This window comes from Loxodonta africana, chromosome 3 (genome assembly GCF_030014295.1).
Source record: "Loxodonta africana isolate mLoxAfr1 chromosome 3, mLoxAfr1.hap2, whole genome shotgun sequence".
NCBI classification, from domain to species: Eukaryota; Metazoa; Chordata; class Mammalia; order Proboscidea; family Elephantidae; genus Loxodonta; species Loxodonta africana.
The window spans coordinates 22188087-22202430 of NC_087344.1; the positions used below are offsets into that span (position 1 = coordinate 22188087).

At 38.8% G+C, this 14344-nt stretch overlaps 1 pseudogene; it reads right to left on the minus strand.

The window, feature by feature from the left end:
• Positions 1 to 869, minus strand: LOC100659639 (olfactory receptor 7E178-like; annotated as a pseudogene).
• Positions 870 to 14344: the final 13475 nt, after the last annotated feature.

The following is a 14344-nucleotide window of genomic DNA, read 5'->3' on the forward strand; positions in this document are numbered from 1 at the left end:
TTAATCTATTCTACTGAGGAGCCTCCACAGGGCCCTGTTGAAGTCCCTATTCCTCAGCCTATAGATTAAGAATTTCAGCAGGGGGGTGGCCACAGTCTACATCACTGAGGCCACTGTATCCTTCCTGGCAGAAGACAAGACAGCTGAACTGAGGTACACTCCAAGGCCTGTTCCATAAAATAACCAAACAACTGTAAGGTGAGAACCACAGGGGGAAAAGGCTTTCTACTTTCCACTGGAAGCTGAGACTCTCAGAATGGAGAAGGTAATTCAGGTGTAAGAGAAAAGTATCCCGGAGACTGGAACATCACCAATAATGGCACCAACAGAATACAGTAATATGGTATTTGTGGAGGTATCAGAACGTGCAAGGTTAAAGAGTTGAGGAGGGTCACAAAAGAAACAGGGGTTTTCACATCTGTACAGAAGTTAAATTGCGACACCATTGAAATGTGTATTTGGGACTCCAAATGGTTGATGAAAAAAGATACCAAAACTAGCAAGCCACAGAGGCAAGGGTTCGTGATGACTGTGTAGTGCAAGGGGTGACAAATGGCCACAAATCAGTCATAAGCCATTGTGGTGAGTAGCAGACTGTCCAGATACTCAAAGAGATTTAAAAAAAAAAAAAAAAGGACACTGTCAGGCAACACCCATAGGTGACGGATTTGCTCTGTGTCTGGATGTTCACTAGCATCTTTGACTGTGGTGGAAGTGAAACTGCTGTCAGCAAAGGTCGGGGAGGAGAGTAAGAAGTACATCAGGATGTGGAGGCGGGAGTCAGAGGTGACTGCCAGGATAATGAGTATGTTCTCAGCCACGACAATCAGGTACATGAACAATAACATACAAAAGAGGAGGAGCTGCATTTCCAGATTCTCAGAGAAGCCCAGGAGGAGGAATTTTGAGACCCCTGTTAGATTCTGAGGTTCCACATACCCGAGAAAGATTTTGGAAAATGAATAGTATTGTTAAAAGGAAACAAGTAAACAGGCACCCAGCACTGTGTCTGTATATGGAATTCAGGAAACTCACAAGTAAAGCACGCAAACACACAAGTGTTCACACTTAGGGACCTAATACCCAAGTACCTTCAGCAATATTTCTCGGGTGTAGCAAATAAAACCACTGTACTTCTCAGAACTCTTTATTCGTTGTTTTCTCAGTTGTTCACTAGTTTCTGTACACAACCATTTTAGAGATGCTGGACTGGAGAATGTTAGAATGGCAAGGACATTTTAATATAAAAAATTCATAGAAAGAGAAAAAAATGAGGAACCTCTCTGAGGAACCCCCATGCATCTGTCAGTTTGTCATACTGTGGGTGCTTGCATATTGCTGTGAGGCTCGAAGCTATGCCACCGGTACACAAATACCAGCAGGGTCACCCAGGGCTGACAGGTTTCAACTGAGCTTCCAGACTAAGACAGACTAGGAAGAAGAGCCTGATGGTCTACTTCTGAAAAGAATTAGCCAGTGAAAAGCTTATGAATAACAGAAGAATATTGCCTGATATAATGCTGGAGGATGAGCCTTTCAGTTTGGAAAGCAATCAAACGATGACTGGGGAAGAGCTGCCTCTTCCAAGTAGAGTAGACCTTAATGATGTGGACGGAGTCAAGTTTTGGAGACCTTCATTTGCTGAAGTGGCATGACTCAAAATAAGAAGAACCAGCTACAAACATCTATTAATCACTGGAACATGGAATGTACAAAGTATGAATCTAGGAAAATCGGAAACCATCAAAAATGAAATGGAATGCCTAAACATCAATATCCTAGGCATTCGTGAGCTGAAATAGACCATTATGGGCCATGCTGAATGAGACAATCACATGGCATTGCATTCATCCTCAAAAAGAACATTTCAAGATCTGTTCTGAAGTACAATGCTGTCAGTGACAGGATAATATCCAGAGGCCTACAAAGAAGACCAGTTAATACAGCTATTATTAAAATTTACACACCAACCACTAGAGCCAAAGATGAAGACATTTAAGCCTTTTACCAACTTGTACAGTCTGAAATTGATCAAATATGCAATCAGGATACATTGATAATTACTGGGGATTGAAATGGGAAAGTTGGAAACAAAGAAGAAGGATTGGTAGTTGGAAAATATGACCTGCTGATAGAAACAATGCCACAGATTGCATCACAGAATATTGCAAGACCAATGTCTTCTTCATTGCAAATACATATTTAAAAAAACATAAATGGTTTCCATACACATGGACCTCACAAGGTGGAATACACAGGAATCAAATCAACTACATCTGTGGAAAGAGATATTGGAAAAGCTCAATATCATCAGTCAGAACAGGGCCGGGGCCAACCTCAGAACAGAACGTCAATTGCTTATATGCAAGTTCAACCTGAAACTGAAGAAAATTAGAACAAGTCGACAAGAGCCAAAGTACAACCTTGAGCATATCCCACCTGAATTTAGAGACCAACTCAAGGATAGATTTGATGCGTTGAACATTAATGCCTGAAGACTAGATGAGTTGTGGAATGACATCAAGGACATCACACATGATGAAATCAAGACATCTTTAAAAAGACAGGAAAGAAAGAAAAGACCAAAATGGAAGTTGGAAGATACTCTGAAACTTGCTCTTCAATGTCGAGTAGCCAAATGGAAAGGAAGAAATGATGAAGCAAAATAGGTGAACAGATGATTTCAAAGGATGGCTGGAGAAGACAAAGTAAAATATTATAATGACATGTGCAAAGACCTGGAGTTAGAAAACCATAAGGGAAGAACACACTCTGCATTTTCCAAGCTGAAAGAACTGAAGAAAAAATTCAAGTCTCAAGTTGCAACAGTGAAGGATTCTATCGGAAAATATTAAATGATGCAGGAAGCATCAAAATAAGATGGAAGGAACACAAAGAGTCACTATACCAAAAAGAATTGTATCACATTCAACCATTTCAGGAGGTAGCATATGATCAGGAACTGATGGTTCTGAAGGATGAATTCCAAGCTGTACTGAAGGCACTGGCGAAAAACAAGGCTCCAGGAATTAACAGAAAAGAAGCAGTGCCGGAAATGCTCACTTGTCCATGTCAAGAAATTTGGAAGACAGCTACCTGGCCAACTGACTGGAAGAGATCCATATTTACGCCTATTCCAAAGAAAGGTAACCCAATCAAATGGCAAAATTATAGAACAGTATCATTAATATTACACACAAGTAAAATTTTGCTGAATATCATTCAAAAGCAGCTGCAGCAGTACATCAATAAGAACTTCCAAAAATTCAAGCCAGATCCAGAAGAGGAGGTGAAATGAGGGATATCATCATTGCTGATGTCAAATGGATCCTGGCTGAAAGCAGAGAATACCAGAAAGATGTTTACCTGTGTGTTATTGACTATGTAAAGGCATTCAACTGTGTGGATCATAACACATTATTCATAACATCACAAAGAATGGTAATTCCAGAACACTTAATTGTGCTTATGAGGAGGAACCTGTACATATATCAAGAGGCAGTTGTTTGGACAGAACAAGGGGATACTGCGTGGTTTAAACTCAGAAAAGATATGTGTTAAGGTTATATTGTTTCACCATACTCATTCAATTGGTATGCTGAGCAAATAGTCTGAGCAGCTAACTATATGAAGAAGAACGGGCATCAGGATTGGAGGAAGGCTCATTAACAACCTGTGTTATGCAGATGACACAAACTTGCTTCTTGAAAGTGAAGAAGACTTGAAGTACTTACTGATGAAGATAAAAGACCACAGCCTTCGGTGTGGATTACACTCCAACATAAAGAAAACAAACATCCTCACAACTGGACCAATAAGCAACATCATGATAAACAGAAAAAAGATTGAAGTTGTCAAGGATTATATCTTACTTGGATCCACAATCAACACCCATGGAAGCAGCAGCCAGGAAATCAAAAACTGTATTGTATTGGGCAAATCTGCTGCAGAAGGTTTCTTTAAAGTGTTAAAAAGTAAAGATATCGGAGGCGGGGCCAAGATGGCGGACTAGGTGGACGCTACCGCGGATCCCTCTTGCAACAAAGACTCTGAAAAACAAGTGAATCGATCACATACATAACAATCTACAAACTCTGAACAACAAACACAGATTTAGAGACGGAGAACGAACAAATACGGGGAGGCAGCGATTGTTTTCAGAGCCTGGAGCCAGCGTACCAGTCAGCGGATTTTCTGGAAAAACTAGTTTCCCAGTGATGGCTCGGAGACAGCAGTCCATATCAAACCACATAAAGAAGCAGACCATGACAGCTTCTCCAACCCCCCAAATAAAAGAATCAAAAAGCAGACCATGACAGCTTCTCTAACCCCTCAAACAAAAGAATCAAAATCTTTCCCAAATGAAGATACAATCCTGGAATTATCAGATACAGAATATAAAAAACTAATTTACAGAATGCTTCAAGACATCACAAACGAAATAAGGCAAACTGCAGAAAAAGCAAAGGAACACACTGAAAAAACTGTTGAAGAACTCAAAAAGATTATTCAAGAACATAGTGGAAAAATTAACAAGTTGCAAGAATCCATAGTGAGACAGCATGTAGAAATCCAAAAGATTAACAATAAAATTACAGAACTAGACAACGCAATAGGAAGTCAGAGGAGCAGACTCGAGCAATTAGAATGCAGACTGGGACATCTGGAGGACCAGGGAATCAACACCAACATAGCTGAAAAAAAATCAGAGAAAAGAATTTAAAAAAATGAAGAAACCCTAAGAATCATGTGGGACTCTATCGAGAAGGATAACTTGCGAGTGATTGGAGTCCCAGAACAGGGAGGGGAGACAGAAAACACAGAGAAAATAGTTGAAGAACTCCTGACGCAAAACTTCCCTGACATCATGAAAGACGAAAGGATATCTATCCAAGATGCTCATCGAACCCCATTTAAGATTCATCCAAAAAGAAAAACACCAAGACATATTATCATCAAACTTACCAAAACCAAAGACAAACAGAAAATTTTAAAAGCAGCCAGGGAGAAAAGAAAGGTTTCCTTCAAGGGAGAATCAATAAGAATAAGTTCAGACTACTCAGCAGAAACCATGCAGGCAAGAAGGGAATGGGACGACGTATATAGAGCACTGAAGGAGAAAAACTGCCAGCCAAGGATCATATATCCAGCAAAACTCTCTCTGAAATATGAAGGAGAAATTAAGATATTTACAGATAAATACAAGTTTAGAGAATTTGCAAAAACCAAACCAAAGCTACAAGAAATACTAAAGGATATTGTTTGGTCTGAAAACCAATAATATCAGGTAACAGTACAATACAAGGTCACAAAACAGAACGTTCTGATATCAACTCAAATAGGGAAAGCACAAAAACAAACAAATTAAGATTAATTCTAAATAAATAAATAAAATAATACACATAACAGGGAATAATGGAAGTCAATAGGTAAAAGATCACAATAATCAAAAAGAGGGACTAAATACAGGAGGCATTGAACTGACAGATGGAGAGTGATACAAGGCGATATAGAATGATACAACTTAGGTTTTTACTTAGAAAAATAGGGGTAAATAATAAGGTAACCACAAAAAGGAATAACAACTCCATAACACAAGAAAAAAGCCAAGAAAAACGTAATGACTCAACTAACATAAAGTCAAACATTATGAAAATGAGGATCTCACAATTTACTAAGAAAAACGTCTCAGCACAAAAAAGTATGTGGAAAAATGAAATGGCCAACAACACACATGAAAAGGCATCAAAATGACAGCACTAAAAGCTTATTTATCTATAATTACGCTGAATGTAAATGGACTAAATACACCAATAAAGAGACAGAGAGTCACAGACTGGATAAAGAAACACGATCCATCTATATGCTGCCTACAAGAGACACACCTTAGACTTAGAGACACAAACAAACTAAAACTCAAAGGATGGAAAAAAAATATATCAAGCAAACAATAAGCAAAAAAGAAGAGGAGTAGCAATATTAATTTCTGACAAAATAGACTTTAGACTTAAATCCACCACAAAGGATAAAGAAGGACACTATATAATGATAAAAGGGACAATTGATCAGGAAGACATAACCATATTAAATATTTATGCACCCAATGACTGGGCTGCAAGATACATAAATCAAATTTTAACAGAATTGAAAAGTGAGATAGACACCTCCACAATTATAGTAGGAGACTTCAACACACCACTTTCGGAGAAGGACAGGACATCCAGTAAGAAGCTCAATAGAGACACGGAAGACCTACTTACAACAATCAACCAACTTGACCTCATTGACTTATACAGAACTCTCCACCCAACTGCTGCAAAGTATACTATTTTTTCCAGTGCACGTGGAACATTCTCTAGAATAGACCACTTATTAAGTCATAAAACAAATCTTTGCAGAGTCCAAAACATTGAAATATTACAAAGCGTCTTCTCAGACCACAAGGCAATGAAACTAGAAATCAATAACAGAAAAACTAGGGAAAAGAAATCAAATACTTGGAAACTGAACAATACCCTCCTGAAAAAAGACTGGGTTATAGAAGACATCAAGGAGGGAATAAGGAAATTCATAGAATGCAAAGAAAATGAAAATACTTCCTATCAAAACCTCTGGGACACAGCAAAAGCAGTGCTCAGAGGCCGATTTATATAGATAAATGCACACATAAAAAAGAAGAAAGAGCCAAAATCAGAGAACTGTCCCGACAACTTGAACAAATAGAAACTGAGCAACAAAAGAATCCATCAGGCACCAGAAGAAAACAAATAATAAAAATTAGAGCTGAACTAAATGAATTAGAGAACAGAAAAACAATTGAAAGAATTAACAAAGCCAAAAGCTGGTTCTTTGAAAAAATTAACAAAATTGATAAGCCATTGGCTAGACTGACTAAAGAAAAACAGGAAAGGAAACAAATAACCCGAATAAGAAACGAGAAGGACCACATCACAACAGAACCAAATGAAATTAAAAGAATCATTTCAGATTACTACGAAAAATTGTACTCTAACAAATTTGAAAACCTAGAAGAAATGGATGAATTCTTGGAAAAACACTACCTACCTAAACTAACACATTCAGAAGTAGAACAACTAAATAGACCCATAAAAAAAAAGAGATTGAAACGGTAATCAAAAAACTTCCAACAAAAAAATGTCCTGGCCCAGACGGCTTCACTGCAGAGTTCTACCAAACCTTCGGAGAAGACTTAACACCACTACTACTGAAGGTATTTCAAAGCATAGAAAAAGACGGAATACTACCCAACTCATTTTATGAAGCTACCATCTCCCTGATACCAAAACCAGGTAAAGACATTACAAAAAAAGAAAATTATAGACCTATATCCCTCATGAACATAGATGCAAAAATCCTCAACAAAATTCTAGCCAATAGAATCCAACAACACATCAAAAAAATAATTCAACCTGATCAAGTGGGATTTATACCAGGTATGTAAGGCTGGTTTAATATCAGAAAAACCATTAATGTAATCCATCACATAAATAAAACAAAAGATAAAAACCACATGATCTTATCAATTGATGCAGAAAAGGCATCTGACAAAGTTCAACACCCATTTATGATAAAAACTCTTACCAAAATAGGAACTGAAGGAAAATACCTCAACATAATAAAGGGCATCTATGCAAAGCCAACAGCCAATATCACTCTAAATGGAGAGAACCTGAAAGCATTTCCCTTGAGAACGGGAACCAGACAAGGATGCCCTTTATCACCACTCTTATTCAACATCATACTTGAAGTCCTAGCCAGGGCAATTAAGCTAGACAAAGAAATAAAGGGTATCCGGATTGGCAAGGAGGAAGTAAAGCTATCACTATTTGCAGATGACATGATCTTATACACAGAAAACCCTAAGGAATCCTCCAGAAAACTACTGAAACTAATAGAAGAGTTTGGCAGAGTCTCAGGTTATAAAATAAACATACAAAAATCACTTGGATTCCTCTACATCAACAAAAAGAACACCGAAGAGGAAATAACCAAATCAATACCATTCACAGTAGCCCCCAAGAAGATAAAATACTTAGGAATAAATCTTACCAAGGATGTAAAAGACCTTTACAAAGAAAACTAGAAAGCTCTACTACAAGAAATTCAAAAGGACATACTTAAGTGGAAAAACATACCCTGCTCATGGATAGGAAGACTTAACATAGTAAAAATGTCTATTCTACCAAAAGCCATCTATACATATAACGAAATTCCGATCCAAATTCCAATGTCATATTTTAAGGGGATAGAGAAACAAATCACCAATTTCATATGAAAGGGAAAGAAGCCCCGGATAAGCAAAGCATTACTGAAAAAGAAGAAGAAAGTGGGAGGCCTCACTCTACCTGATTTCAGAACCTATTATACAGCCACAGTAGTCAAAACAGCCTGGTACTGGTACAACAACAGGCACATAGACCAATGGAACAGAATTGAGAATCCAGATATAAATCCATCCACACATAAAAAAAAAAAAAAAAATTTTTTTTTTTTTTTTTTTATGTGTGAGCAGCCGATATTTGACAAAGGCCCAGTGTCAGTTAGTTGGGGAAAAGATAGTCTTTTTAACAAATGGTGCTGGCATAACTGGATATCCATTTGCAAAAAATGAAACAGGACCTATACCTCACACCATGCACAAAAACTAACTCCAAGTGGATCAAAGACCTAAACATAAAGACTAAAACGATAAAGATCATGGAAGAAAAAATAGGGACAACCCTAGGAGCCCTAATACAGGGCATAAACAGAATACAAAACATTACAAAAAAATGTTGAAGAGAAACCAGATAACTGGGAGCTCCTAAAAATCAAACACCTATGTTCATCTAAAGACTTCACCAAAAGAGTAAAAAGACCACCTACAGACTGGGAAAGAGTTTTCAGCTATGACATCTCAGACCAGCGCCTGATCTCTAAAATCTACATGATTCTGTCAAAACTCAACCACAAAAAGACAAACAACCCAATCCAAAAGTGGGCAAAGGATATGAACACACATTTCACTAAAGAAGATATTCAGGCAGCCAACAGATACATGAGAAAATGCTCCTGATCATTAGCCATTAGAGAAATGCAAATTAAAACTACGATGAGATTCCATCTCACACCAGCTAGAATGGCATTAATCCAAAAAACACAAAATAATAAATGTTGGAGAGGCTGCGGAGAGATTGGAACTCTCATACACTGCTGGTGGGATTGTAAAATGGTACAACCACTTTGGAAATCCATCTGGCGTTATCTTAAACAGTTAGAAATAGAACTACCATACAACCCAGAAATCCCACTCCCGGGAATATACCCTAGAGATACAAGAGCCTTCACACAAACAGATATATGCACACCCATGTTTATTGCAGCTCTGTTTACAATACCAAAAAGCTGGAAGCAACCAAGGTGTCCATCAACGGATGAGTGGGTAAATAAATTGTGGTATATTCACACAATGGAATACTATGCATCGATAAAGAACAGTGACGAATCTCTGAAACATTTCATAACATGGAGGAATCTGGAAGGCATTATGCTCAGCGAAATGAGTCAGAGGCAAAAGGACAAATATTGTATAAGACCACTATTATAAGATCTTGAGAAATAGTAAAAACTGAGAAGAATACATACTTTTGTGGTTACGAAGGGGGGAGGGAGGGAGGGAAGGAGAGAGTTTTTTATTGATCAATCAGGAGATAAGAACTGCTTTAGGTGAAGGGAAGGACAACACTCAATACATGGAAGGTCAGCTCAATTGGACTGGACTAAAAGCAAAGAGGTTTCCGGGATAAAATGAATGCTTCAAAGGTCAGCGGAGCAGGGGCTGGGGTCTGGGGAACTTGGTTTGAGGGGACTTCTAACTCAATTGGCAAAATAATTCTATTATGAAAACATTCTGCATCCCACTTTGAAATGTGGCATCCGGGGTCTTAAATGCTAACAAGCGGCCATCTAAGATGCATCAATTGGTCTCAACCCACCTGGAGCAAAGGAAAATGAAGAACACCAAGGTCACACGACAACTAAGAACCCAAGAGACAGAAAGGGCCACATGAACCAGAGACCTACATCATCCTGAGACCAGAAGAACTAGTTGGTGCCCGGCCAAAATCGATGACTGCCCTGTCAGGGAGCACAACAGAGAACTCCTGAGGGAGCAGGAGATCAGTGGGATACAGACCCCAAATTCTCATAAAAAGACCATACTTAATGGTCTGACTGGGACTAGAGGAATCCCGGCGGCAATGCTTCCCAGACCTTCTGTTGGCACAGGACAGGAACCATCCCCGAAGACAACTCATCAGACATGAAAGGGACTGGTCAGCGGGTGGGAGAGAGACGCTGATGAACAGTGAGCTAATTAAATCAGGTGGACACTTGAGATTGTGTTGGCAACTCTTGACTGGAGGGGGGTTGGGAAGATAGAGAGAGAGGGAAGCTGGCAAAATTGTCATGAAACGAGACTGAAAGGGCTGACTCAATAGGGGAGGAGCAAGTGGGAGAAGGGAGTAAGATGTATGTAAACTTACTTGTGACAGACTGATTGGATTTGTAAATGTTCACTTGAAGCTTAATAAAAGTTAATTAAAAAAATTTCTTATTCACAATTTGTAATTTATGAATTTATTATTCACAATTGAGAATTTATATATGTGCTTATGGAGCATAGTCAGTTGAGGTGTACAATTGATGCACGTCCAAACTTACTATAAATTGCCAACATTTGTTTACCAGTACAAAGTCAGACACAACCACATGCTTTTGTTTGAATATATGGAATCAAATATCTATGAAAATTGTCTGCTAATGATCATTTGACAATAGATCCACATGAAAATTACCATCCTGTAAAGGGAATAATACTCCCATAGCTCAGCTATCACAAATAATCAGTAAAATGCATTGCTATTCATAGAAACCCCTTCAAGCCACAAGATTCCTTCTATAAAATTCCCTGTAAACCATTTGACCCATTTTCTTAATTCACAGATCAACTCACCGAGTTGTAAGAGGAAGAATCAGTGGGTCAGTCTCCATTTGCCCACCTGAGAAGAAACATGATCATTCAGCTCTGGCTGAGGAGACAGAGCCCTGGGATAGGCATCAGGAGGACAAGGTCCAAATCTCAGATCTTTCACACACTAAATCTGAAGTGCTTGTAAATCTCTCAACCTCTCTTACCCAGAAACAGAGGGAATAATACCCTGATGGCAGCCAACGAAGATTCGGTACTTAGTAAATACTTGCACATTGTTCTTTAATGAAAATTTGAATCAATATCAGGTTAATGGGTTTATTGTTGAAATATGATCCCAGTTTTATTTGATTATATTGAAAAGAAGCCTAATATGTTCCAGAAAATTTAAGCATAGAATATACTGAAATCTTAAAATGTGCTGATGTTCACACAATAAAATTTATTTTTCCCTTCTTTTTCTCCAGTTTTCTTTTTAGTTTTCAGTTTTATGACTATTTCCACAATTTTTTGAAAATAATTGAATGTTGTACACTTTGTTAAATACATAGGTCCCATAGAAAGTCTGTGATATAGATATATTCATGCCCTATTTTATCTTGTCTCTAGTCCTATGAGACAACCTGGGAGGGATGAAAGCACAGGCAGGAAAGCATTCAGCATGGAAAATGTACAGCCCACACTGACCTTATGAACCAAGGAAAAAGAAACCAAGGGTCTATTCCACAGTTTGTTGTTGTCCTTGCAGTTGTAGCCTGCTCTTTGCCAAGAATGGAATAGGCTCTGGGGAATCAGAAATGAAAGAGACTCAGTTGTTTCCTTCCAAGCATGCCCACGCATTCTTGTATCTACCAGTTGCCGTTGAGTTGATTGAGACTCATAGTGACCCTATAGGAGAGAGCAGAACTGCCCCATAGGGTTTGCAGTAGAGCTCTTAACCACTGCACCACTTGTATGAGAATGAAAATAAAATGCTCTTACAGGAATCTGGACAAAACAAAATCTTCAGATCACAGGATACTTTAGTTGAATGGTATGAAGCTTCATCTAATTTATATTAATGATAATATGTAAAATTAATGCACCCTGACTATATGCATCCATCATATATGTAATCATATATGCAATATGCATTATCTGTTCAGTTCTTACAGAAATGCAGATCTCTCTCTCTATCAGCTGTGGATCAACTCAATTGTCAACATGTACACAGAGATACAAAGAATGTGCCCCATGGCACACAGATCACGAGTAGAGCAGATAGGATACACGATTAAATTGTATGTCACTGAGGCCCATGCGATGACCATCTTCATTCCATTTTCTCATATTTCAAAATGCTTAAATCAGAAGTCCAGGGGGCTTAACCAAAGATACATCTAAGTTACATCTTTAAACTCATTCCAGGAATAGAACTGAAGATCTTATCTTTACGTCTTCAAGATTGACATTGGCTAAATTACATGGATGAAGGAGGAAGTGGACAGCTGAGATAAAATCCAGAAGAAGGGGCAAGAGAGAGATCTGTCCTGAATTATCGTTTTCCAACTCCTGTTATGATCCTGTCCTATATTCTCAATGATCCTTCTGATAGTCAAGGCACCAAGAAGCACCCACTGCTGTCCACTGTGGTCTAGCAGGAAGTACAGACACAAAAGGGCACAATGAGCAGAGGGTCTCTGCCTGGAGAGACAAAGGAAGTGAAATGACAGGGAGGGTGGGCAGGGGACAATAGGGCCATGTGCCCTGTGTCTGCTGTCATGCTGCCTGGATTCAAACCTGGCTTCAACCTTTTCTGCCTCATGACCTGGAACAAGTTACAAAAAAGTCTGTGCTCCATTTCTCTTCTGTGAAATGACAATAACTGTGTGTTGTTCTTTTTTGGGTGTGGCTGTGCAGAAAAAGAAAACATGCTACATAGAAAACTTAGCTCAGATTCTGGCACTGGGCAGCCTTCGATAAATGTTGATGATACTGTGCTTCTGTCATCATCCTCGTCATTGTGGTTATCATCATCATATGCAACACTATTCTGAAGTGTTTATGGGACAGGTAAGAGGGACCTATTTCCTCCACTTGTGGAGAAGTGCCTACAGGATCCAGAAACAATGCAGAAGAAATTAAAACTCTAAATGAGCCTTCTCAGACCTCTACCAGAACAGGGAACAGAAAATTCACAGGTCTCTGAGCTGAAGCTTAGCACTTCATGGCCTCCCATCTGGCTATCCCAACTGTAGTGTATGTGCTTATGAGGAGGAAAAAGTGCTCCCCAGCCCTCTGTGCCCACTGTCTTCTATGGCACTCACTGGATCACACTGGGTCTCTGCTGACCAAGGAATGTGAGTCCACCATCATTGCCCCACCTGGTGGGAGATGAGTGCTGAGGCTCCATTCTCAGGACTGTCAGGAAGAGAGACTCAGGCATGGGCCTCCTGAGACAGATGACTGCTCTAGAGAAGAGACATAGTTATGGAGCTCGCTGGTCTCAGACAGCAAACTGAAGGTCTAGAAGGCACAGGTGGATTTTGTACAGTTATATGGCCTTGAAAGCTGAGAACTCAGAACTCACAATTAGTGAAATTGGTTCATGTTATTCCAATCTCTGACAACTTGTTAATATTAATCAAAGAGGAGGGGGAGATTGTGAATGTCCTTGGTATCTTGGACCTCCCATTTTAAGGATGAGGGTCACTTGTATTCCTCACCTCCAACTGCTAAGTTATAGGATTCTTAACATACAAATCAGTCTTTTGTTTTTCAGTTTTTCAACATAAATAATCAGTGTGTGAGTTGGTATCCTCAAGCCCATTGAAAGAATCATGTAATTTAGGGAAGATTAAGGGTTCTATAAAAGCCCTGGTGGTACAGTGATTAAAGCGCTTGACTGCTATTAGAAAAGTTGGCAGTTAGAACCTGCTCAGCCACTCCACAGGAGAAGAGCTGGCAATTTGCTCCCATAAAGATTACAGCCTAGAAAACTCTAAAGGGCAGTTCTATTCTGTCACATGCGGTCACTGCGAGTCAAAACCAACTCACCAGCACCTAAAAGAACAAGTCTTCTATACGAAGAATCCAATACTATTTCCATTTTTTTGAATTAATATTTGTATCATTAAAGAGAACATCCTATCTTCCTTTCTGTAGCCCTTGCATGTGGTTTGGGATTTTCTGCATAGGAAATTTATATTTTCTGCTAATTTGAGTGACAACACCAGTTCTAATATTTCTGTGTAGTTAATGCCTGGTGGTATTTTGGAAAACTGTGTATTTTGTCATACTTATTTTGTAACTTGATCCTTAACCTAAATACCTCTGAGCCTCACAGAAGGCTGCATTTAAAAAGCAAATAATCCG